This window comes from Cherax quadricarinatus, chromosome 59 (genome assembly GCF_038502225.1).
Source record: "Cherax quadricarinatus isolate ZL_2023a chromosome 59, ASM3850222v1, whole genome shotgun sequence".
NCBI lineage: Eukaryota > Metazoa > Arthropoda > Malacostraca > Decapoda > Parastacidae > Cherax > Cherax quadricarinatus.
Genome location: NC_091350.1, coordinates 981,871 through 992,155, shown reverse-complemented (window position 1 = coordinate 992,155; position 10,285 = coordinate 981,871).

The following is a 10,285-nucleotide window of genomic DNA, read 5'->3' as shown; positions in this document are numbered from 1 at the left end:
AGCACCACGTCCAACATCCTGGCTCTCCATGTTTCGGGACCCCCATGTGGCTCCAGGTTTTCCCAGTCAATCTCCCTGTGGTTGAAATCCCCCATAACCAGCAACTTTGCTCTGCTGGAGTGAGCTCTTCTTGCCACCTCAGCAAGTGTGTCCACCATTGCTCTGTTGTTCTCTTCATATTCCTCTCTTGGCCTCCTGCAGTTCTGTGGTGGATTATACATCACTGCAATGACCACTTTGTGTTCCCCAGACTGAAGTGTACTTGCTATGTAGTCTCTTTCTCTTGTCTCATCTATTCCTTCCATTTTCTTGAATTTCCATCTGTTTTTTACGAGCAGAGCAACCCCACCTCCCACCCTGCCCCTTCTATCTTTCCTCATGATCTGGTATCCTGGTGGGAAGATTGCATTTGTTATTGTCTCCGTGAGTTTTGTTTCTGTAACTGCTATGATGTCTGGGGACTTCTCATTGATTCTTTCTTGCCATTCCTCATGTTTATTCGTTAATCCATCTGCATTTGTGTACCAAACCTTCAACTTCTGTTCTAATACTGTAACTGTGGTGCGGGGGGTGGAAACAGAGGGATCGGTGTGTGATGGTTGGTTTGGATTGTTCAGTTGCCTTGGGGGTGTAGTGGCTGGAGTCCTTCTGCAGGTGTTTCTGGGGGGTGCGCTTGTCCTTCCATTTGATCCTGGGTTATTCTGCTCTCCTTTTTCATTTCCTCCAATTTGTGTATGTGTGTATGTGTGTGTGTGTGTGTGTATGTGTGTGTGTGTATGTGTGTGTATGTGTGTGTGTGTGTGTGTGTGTGTGTGTGTGTGTGTGTGTGTGTGTGTGTGTGTGTGTGTGTGTGTGTGTACTCACCTATTTGTACTCACCTATTTGTGGTTGCAGGGGTCGAGTTTTAGCTCCTGGCCCCGCCTCTTCACCGGTTGCTACTGGGCCCTCTCTCCCCGCTCCATGAGCTTTATCAAACCTCGTCTTAAAACTGTGTATGGTTCCTGCCTCCACTACGTCATTTTCTAGGCTATTCCACTGCCTTACAACTCTATGACTGAAGAAATACTTCCTAATATCTCTCTGACTCATTTGTGTCTTCAACTTCCAATTGTGGCCTCTTGTTTCTGTGTCCCCTCCCTGGAACATCCTGTCTTTGTCCACCTTGTCTATTCCAAGCAGTATTTTATATGTCGTTATCATGTCTCCCCTGACCCTCCTGTCCTCCAGTGTCGTCAGGCCGATTTCCCTTAATCTTTCTTCATAGGACATTCCCCTTAGCTCTGGAACTAACCTTGTGGCAAACCTTTGTACTTTCTCTAGTTTCTTGACGTGCTTTATCAAGTGCGGGTTCCAAACAGGTGCTGCATACTCCAGTATGGGCCTGACATACACGGTGTACAGTGTCTTGAACGATTCCTTACTAAGGTATCGGAATGCTGTTCTCAGGTTTGCCAGGCGCCCATATGCTGCAGCAGTTATCTGATTGATGTGTGCTTCCGGAGACATGCTCGGTGTTATACTCACCCCAAGATCTTTCTCCTTGAGTGAGATTTGCAGTCTTTGGCCACCTAGCCTATACTCTGTCTGTGGTCTTCTGTGCCCTTCCCCTATCTTCATGACTTTGCATTTGGCAGGATTAAATTCGAGAAGCAATTTGCTGGACCAGGTGTCCAGTCTGTCCAGGTCTCTTTGAAATACTGCCTGGTCCTCATCAGATATAATTCTCCTCATTAACTTCACATCATCTGCAAACAGGGACACTTCTGAGTCAAATCCTTCCATCATGTCGTTCACATATATCAAAAATAGCACTGGTCCTAGGACCGACCCCTGTGGGACCCCGCTCGTCACAGGTGCCCACTGTGATACGTCATTACGTACCATGACTCGTTGTTGCCTCCCTTTGTGAGTATGTGTGTGTGTGTGCTCACCTAGTTGAGGTTGCAAGGGTCGAGTCCAAGCTCCTGGCCCCGCCTCTTCACTGGTCGCTACTAGGTCACTCTCCCTGAACCGTGAGCTTTATCATACCTCTGCTTAAAGCTATGTATGGATCCTGCCTCCACTACATCGCTTCCCAGACTATTCCACTTCCTGACTACTCTGTGGCTTAAGAAATACTTCCTAACATCATTGTGATTCATCTGTGTCTTCAACTTCCAACTGTGTCCAATCTCTGGAACATCCTGTCTTTGTCCACCTTGTCAATTCCTCTCAGTATTTTGTATGTCGTTATCATGTCTCCCCTATCTCTCCTGTTCTCCATTGTCGTCATGTTGATTTCCCTTAACCTCTCCTCGTAGGACATATCTCTTAGCTCTGGGACTAGTCTTGTGCACCCACAGCACACAGAGCACCCACAGCACCCACAACATCCACAGCACCCACAACATCCACAGCACCCACAACATCCACAGTACCCACAACATCCACAGCACCCACAACATCCACAGCACCCACAGCACCCACAACATCCACAGCACCCACAACACCCACAGCACCCAAAGCACCCACAACATCCACAGCACCCACAACATCCAGAGCACCCACAACATCTACAGCACCCACAACATCCACAGCACCCACAGCACCCACAACATCCACAGCACCCACAGCACCCACAACATCCACAGCACCCACAACACCCACAGCATCCACAGCACCCACAACATTCACAGCACCCACAACATCCACAGCACCCACAGCACCCACAACATCCACAGCACCCACAACATCCACAGCACCCACAGCACCCACAACACCCACAACACCCACAGCACCCACAACATCCACAGCACCCACAACACCCACAGCACCCACAGCACCCACAACACCCACAACACCCACAGCACCCACAACATCCACAGCACCCACAACATCCACAGCACCCACAGCGCCCACAATATCCACAGCACCCACAACATCCACAGCACCCACAACACCCACATCACCCAGAGCACCCACAACATCCACAGCACCCACAACATCCACAGCACCCACAACATCCACAGCACCCACAACATCCACAGCACCCACAGCACCCACAACATCCACAGCACCCACAACACCCACAGCACCCACAGCACCCACAACATCAACAGCACCCACAACATCCAGAGCACCCACAACATCTACAGCACCCACAACATCCACAGCACCCACAGCACCCACATCATCCACAGCACCCACAGCACCGACAACATCCACAGCACCCACAACACCCACAGCATCCACAGCACCCACAACATTCACAGCACCCACAACATCCACAGCACCCACAGCACCCACAACATCCACAGCACCCACAACATCCACAGCACCCACAGCACCCACAACATCCACAGCACCCACAGCACCCACAACATCCACAGCACCCACAACACCCACAGCACCCACAGCACCCACAACATCCACAGCACCCACAGCACCCACAACATCCACAGCACCCACAACATCCACAGCACCCACAACACCCACAGCGCCCACAACATCCACAGCACCCACAACATCCACAGCACCCACAACACCCACAGCACCCAGAGTACCCACAACATCCACAGCACCCACAACATCCACAGCACCCACAACATCCACAGCACCCACAACACCCACAACATCCACAGCACCCACAGCACCCACAACATCCACAGCACCCACAACACCCACAGCACCCACAGCACCCACAACATCCACAGCACCCACAACATCCACAGCACCCACAACATCCACAGCACCCACAACATCCACAGCACCCACAGCACCCACAACATCCACAGCACCCACAACACCCACAGCACCCACAGCACCCACAACATCCACAGCACCCACAACATCCACAGCACCCACAACATCCACAGCACCCACAGCATCCACAGCACGCACAGCACCCACAACACCCACAGCACCCACAACACCCACAGCACCCACAGCACCCACAACACCCACAGCACCCACAGCACCCACAACACCCACAACACCCACAACACCCACAGCACCCACAACACCCACAGCACCCACAACATCCACAGCACCCACAACATCCACAGCACCCACAACACCCACAGCACCCAGAGCACCCACAACATCCACAGCACCCACAACATCCCCAGCACCCACAGCACCCACAGCACCCAGAGCACCCACAACATCCACAGCAGCCACAACATCCACAGCACCCACAACATCCACAGCACCCACAACACCCACAGCGCCCACAACATCCACAACATCCACAGCACCCACAGCACCCACAACATCCACAGCACCCACAACACCCACAGCACCTACAGCACCCACAACATCCACAGCACCCACAACACCCACAGCACCCACAGCACCCACAACATCCACAGCACCCACAACATCCACAGCACCCACAACATCCACAGCATCCACAACATCCACAGCACCCACAGCACCCACAACATCCACAGCACCCACAGCACCCACAACATCCAGAGCACCCACAACACCCACAGCACCCACAGCACCCGCAACATCCACAGCACCCACAACATCCACAGCACCCACAGCACCCACAACATCCACAGCACCCACAACATCAGCAGGACCCACAGCACCCACAACATTCTCAACACCCTCAGCACCCTCAACACCCACAACATTCTCAACACCCTCAGCACCCTCAACACCCACAACATTCTCAACACCCTCAGCACCCTCAACACCCACAACACCCACAGCACCCACAACACCCACAACACCCACAACATCCACAACACCCACAACACCCACAGCACCCACAACATCCACAGCACCCACAACATCCACAGCACCCACAACATCCACAGCACCCACAGCACCCACAACATCCACAGCACCCACAACATCCACAGCACCCACAGGGCCCACAACATCCACAACACCCACAGCACCCACAACATCCACAGCGTCCATAACATCCACAGCACCCACAACATCCACAGCACCCACAACATCCACAGCACCCACAACATCCACAGCACCTACAGCACCCACAACATCCACAGCACCCACAACATCCACATCCACAGCACCTACAACTTCCACAGCATCCACAGGACCCACAACATCCATAACACCCACAGCACCCACAACATCCGCAGCGTCCGTAACATTTACAGCACCCACAACATCCACAGCACCCACAACATCTACAGCACCCACAACATCCACAGCGCTCACAACATCCACAGCACCCACAACATCCACAGCACCCACAACATCCACAGCACCCACAACATCCACAGCACCCACAACATCCACAGCACCCACAACATCCACAGCACCCACAACATCCATAGCACGCACAACATCCACAGCGCCCACAACATCCATAGCACCCACAACATCCACAGCACCCACAACATCCATAGCACGCACAACATCCACAGCACCCACAACATCCATAGCACCCACAACATCCGCAGCACCCACAACATCCACAGCACCCACAACATCCATAGCACCTACAACACCCAGAGCACCCACAACACCCGCAGCACCCACAGCACCCACAGCACCAACAGCACCCACAACATCCACAGCACCCACAGCACCCACAGCACCAACAGCACCCACAACATCCACAGCACCCACAACATCCATAGCACCTACAACACCCAGAGCACCCACAACACCCGCAGCACCCACAGCACCCACAGCACCAACAGCACCCACAACATCCACAGCACCCACAGCATCCACAACATCCTCAGCAGCCCTCATCAACTTGCTAATGCAAGGTATATTTAAATGTTTCTGAGGATAAATTCCCCCCCCCCCCAAGAAAAAAAATAACAAATAATTTCCTGTCTAAATCAGTTACTAACATTATCCAGTGATAATTTATCCATGGGAAAATTTGTGGATAATAAATTCGTATCTCCACTTGTCATACAAAGTGTCTCTCCACTGCTTAAAACGTAGTGTTCTTGTTCAAACCCACACAGACACATAGGGGTCAGGAGCTGTGATTCGACCCTCGCAACCACATATAGGGATCTGATGTGAAGTATTTTTTATAGGTGGAGACAGTAATACCTGGAGTATACATGTAGAGGGTTTCAGGGGTCAACGCCCCCGCGGTGAATCAGGGCGCGATCAACCAGGCTGTTACTGCTGGCCGCACGCAAACCGACGCTCGATCCACAGCCCGGCTGGTCAGGCAATGACAATAAAAATTTGGTAAGATTATTAACCACGACATAAATTGATCAAAATCCTCTGTTTTTAGGGCACTTCTGGTTAACTGGTCCACCCCCCTCCGTTTACTAGGAACGACAGATACAATTAATAGAAAAAATAACTGCAGAAAAAAATTAATTATATTTTTTTGCGAGGTTTCATTTACAACAATAATTTACTAATAATTTACTCGATAAAGTGCTGATACTTGAAACCTTAAAATTATGAACGGTCTGTATTAAGAGTATCTTTATATAAAGTGATGGACACTTATTGAGTGAAAAAGATAATTATATACCGTGATGGATACATATTGAGTGAAAAAAATAATTATATACTGTGATGGATACATACTGAGTGGAAAAAGATAATTATGTTTATGTGTCATATACCATCACACAGGTTGGGTAGCTTACGGGAGGTAATGAAATCAGGCAGCCTGAGCTGCGAGACTTCAGCGAGGTCATGAATTCAGATATCGTCATGAGTTCACTCGCTACGACAGCTTAAATGTTTCTTTTAGGTACAGCTGAACACACAGAAGGACAGACGGACAGGCTTACACACACACACACACACACACACACACACACACACACACACACACACACACACACACACACACACACACACACACAGTAGAGCTACAAGTGGAGGGAGAAGCAGGAAGGCCAGGACGAATGAAGCCAAACTACAAGAAAGGGGACTACACAGGAATGAGGAACTACCTGAACGGGGTTCAGTGGGACAGAGAACTGGCAGGGAAGCCAGTTAATGAGATGATGGAATATGTAGCAACAAAATGCAAGGAGGCTGAGGAGAGGTTTGTACCCAAGGGTAACAGGATTAATGAAAAAGACAGGATGAGCCCATGGTTTACCCAAAGGTGCAGGGAGGCAAAAACCAAGTGTGCTAGGGAATGGAAGAAATATAGAAGGCAAAGGACCCAGGAGAATAAGGAGAACAGTCGTAGAGCCAGAAACGAATATGCACAGATAAGAAGGGAGGCCCAAAGACAATATGAAAATGACATAGCAGCGAAAGCCAAATCTGACCCGAAACTGTTGTACAGCCACATCAGGAGGAAAACAACAGTCAAGGACCAGGTAATCAGGCTAAGGAAGGAAGGAGGAGAGACAACAAGAAATGACCGTGAAGTATGTGAAGAACTCAACAAGAGATTCAAAGAAGTGTTCACAGAGGAGACAGAAGGGACTCCAGAAAGACGGAGAGGTGGGGCACACCACCAAGTGCTGGACACAGTGCACACAACCGAGGAAGAAGTGAAGAGGCTTCTGAGTGAGCTAGATACCTCAAAGGCAATGGGGCCAGATAACATCTCCCCGTGGGTATTGAGAGAGGGAGCAGAGGCGCTATGTGTACCCCTAACAACAATATTCAATACATCTATCGAAACAGGGAGATTGCCTGAGGCATGGAAGACAGCAAATGTAGTCCCAATCTTTAAAAAAGGAGACAGACATGAAGCATTAAACTACAGACCAGTGTCACTGACATGTATAGTATGCAAAATCATGGAGAAGATTATCAGGAGAAGAGTGGTGGAACACCTAGAAAAGAATGATCTCATCAACAGCAGCCAACATGGTTTCAGGGACGGGAAATCCTGTGTCACAAACCTACTGGAGTTCTATGACATGGTGACAGCAGTAAGACAAGAGAGAGAGGGGTGGGTGGATTGCATTTTCTTGGACTGCAAGAAGGCGTTTGACACAGTTCCACACAAGAGATTGGTGCAAAAACTGGAGGACCAAGCAGGGATAACAGGGAAGGCACTACAATGGATCAGGGAATACTTGTCAGGAAGACAGCAGCGAGTCATGGTACGTGGCGAGGTGTCAGAGTGGGCACCTGTGACCAGCGGGGTCCCGCAGGGGTCAGTCCTAGGACCAGTGCTGTTTCTGGTATTTGTGAACGACATGACGGAAGGAATAGATTCTGAGGTGTCCCTGTTTGCAGATGACGTGAAGTTGATGAGAAGAATTCACTCGATCGAAGACCAGGCAGAACTACAAAGGGATCTGGACAGGCTGCAGACCTGGTCCAGCAATTGGCTCCTGGAGTTCAATCCCACCAAGTGCAAAGTCATGAAGATTGGGGAAGGGCAAAGAAGGCAGCAGACGGAGTACAGTCTAGGGGGTCAGAGACTACAAACCTCACTCAAGGAAAAAGATCTTGGGGTGAGTATAACACCAGGCACATCTCCTGAAGCGCACATCAACCAAATAACTGCTGCAGCATATGGGCGCCTAGCAAACCTCAGAACAGCATTCCGACATCTTAATAAGGAATCATTCAGGACCCTGTACACCGTGTACGTTAGGCCCATATTGGAGTATGCGGCACCAGTTTGGAACCCACACCTAGCCAAGCACGTGAAGAAACTACAGAAAGTGCAAAGGTTTGCAACAAGACTAGTCCCAGAGCTAAGAGGTATGTCCTACGAGGAGAGGTTAAGGGAAATCAACCTGATGACACTGGAGGACAGGAGAGATAGGGGGGACATGATAACGACATACAAAATACTGAGAGGAATTGACAAGGTGGACAAAGACAGGATGTTCCAGAGATTGGACACAGTAACAAGGGGACACAGTTGGAAGCTGAAGACACAGATGAATCACAGGGATGTTAGGAAGTATTTCTTCAGCCACAGAGTAGTCAGTAAGTGGAATAGTTTGGGAAGCGATGTAGTGGAGGCAGGATCCATACATAGCTTTAAGCAGAGGTATGATAAAGCTCACGGCTCAGGGAGAGTGACCTAGTAGCGATCAGTGAAGAGGCGGGGCCAGGAGCTCGGACTCGACCCCCGCAACCTCAACTAGGTGAGTACACACACACACACACACACAAAGTGCAAATGTTGCAACAAGACTAGTCCCAGAGCTAAGGGGTATGTCCTACGAGGAGAGGTTAAGGGAAATCGACCTGACGACACTGGAGGACAGGAGAGATAGGGGGGACATGATAACGACATACAAAATACTGAGAGGAATTGACAAGGTGGACAAAGACAGGATGTTCCAGAGATGGGACAGAGCAACAGAGGGACACAGTTGGAAGTTGAAGACACAGATGAATCACAGGGATGTTAGGAAGTATTTCTTCAGCCACAGAGCAGTCAGGAAGTGGAATAGTTTGGGAAGCGATGTAGTGGAGGCAGAATCCATACATAGCTCTAAGCAGAGGTATGATAAAGCTCACGGTTCAGGGAGAGTGACCTAGTAGCGACCAGTGAAGACTCGGGGCCATGAGCTAGGACTCGACCCCTGCAACCTCAACTAGGTGAGTACACACACACACACACACACACACACACACACACACACACACACACACACACACACACACACACGCACACACACACGCACACACACACACACACAATAGCCAAGGTGCTGATGTCCTACATTTGTAGGTGTGTGAGGCAGCATTTATCTGCGGGCACCCGTGTACTCACCTATGTGCCTTCGCCGAGTTGTGCTGGCATGGGTCGAATCGAAGTTCTTGGGTCTCACCTCATAAACAACAGTCGTTGGCATCATTGGTTCCTATGCCTCATGAGACCTATTATACTTGCTGTTGAAACTATGTATTGAGTTTGCCTCTACCACTTCGTCTAGCTCATTCCGCTTGTTTAAAATCTTGAAACTGAAAAAAGTATTCCCTTAACACCCTTACACCCAGGCTGCAACATCCGGTCGTGTTAAGAACCAGCTGATAAGAGATGTAATCTTTCCAGCAGGATATCAAAGAGTGAGATAGGGAAGAATAATGGGAAATGGGTCGAATGACTACATAGTAGAGACACTCAGACCTGAGGAACCCAAGGCGATGATAACAGTGATATACAACCCACGACTAAACAGCAGGAGACCAAGACAGTAATGTGGCGAGAACAACAGAGCCATGGTGAACGCAATAGCGAAGGTCCCAAAAAGTGCCAGCATAGAAAATGCAAAATTTCTGATCATGGGAGATTTAAACCACAAGGAAATAAACTGAGAGAATCTGGAGCCACACATGGGATTGGACACGCGGAAGACATATTGGTGGAGGCGATGGAAGAGAGAGAGAGAGA